This window comes from Cucurbita maxima, unplaced genomic scaffold (genome assembly GCF_002738345.1).
Source record: "Cucurbita maxima cultivar Rimu unplaced genomic scaffold, Cmax_1.0 Cma_Scf00296, whole genome shotgun sequence".
NCBI classification, from domain to species: Eukaryota; Viridiplantae; Streptophyta; class Magnoliopsida; order Cucurbitales; family Cucurbitaceae; genus Cucurbita; species Cucurbita maxima.
This window is the reverse complement of record NW_019272312.1, coordinates 34,404-35,237: the sequence shown is the minus strand read 5'-3', so window position 1 is coordinate 35,237 and position 834 is coordinate 34,404. Positions and strand designations below refer to the sequence as shown.

The 834-nt window shown below is 38.7% G+C and overlaps 1 non-coding gene across 1 annotated transcript; it reads left to right on the top strand.

Annotated features, from left to right (window-relative positions):
* TRNAN-GUU lies at window positions 1–74 on the top strand. Its single transcript has one exon. It is a non-coding gene; the product is annotated as a tRNA-Asn (tRNA).
* Window positions 75–834: the final 760 nt, after the last annotated feature.

Sequence of the window (834 nt, the reverse complement as noted above, 5' to 3'; positions counted from 1 at the left end):
GCTGGAATAGCTCAGTTGGTTAGAGCGTGTGGTTGTTAACCATAAGGTTGAAGGTTCAAACCCTCCTTCTAGCGATGGTTATAATAAATCTACCTACTCTAAATGAATTATGTTATGACTTGTTAGGATGTTACATGATATGAAAGTAGTATGTTATGACTTGTTAGGATGTTACATGATATGAAAGTAATATGCTAGTTGATATGAAAGTAGTATGCTATGACTTGTTAGGATGTTACATGATATGAAAGTAGTATGCTAGTTGAAAGCCCAGGTCAATGGGTAGGTATGCGAGCTCGCAAGGGAGCAAATGTGTGTGTATGTAATTCATGAGTAGAGAAGAAGTATGCACATGAATATGGGAGCAAATGTGTGTGTATGTAATTCATGAGTAGAGAAGAAGTATGCACATGAATATGAGACCAAGGCCATGAAATGATATTTTATGATAACCATGATTTCATGTGTTTGCGTGAGTAGAGAAGTAGTGGAGTTACTTAATGAGTATTTCTTAAAATACTCAAGACATGCACTGCTCTTATTTTTTAGGTAAAGGCAAGGCACCTCTGCACAAATGACGATGTCGAGATGGCGACCATGGGATCAAACGTACACAACACTAGTGAGATAGAGGGGTAGGATCAAACGTACAAAGACGGTTAACATCATGAGAAAGAAGGAGAAGAAACAAGATGTAGACAACGAGTTTTGATATGGAGGAATGAAGAAAGGAAAATGCATGGAAACGAGTGGAGAAGAAGAACTCGAATACCCGCAACCTCATTCCAGTCAAGCAACCCCATACCCAGTTTGGTCTAGTAACTAGATACCCAC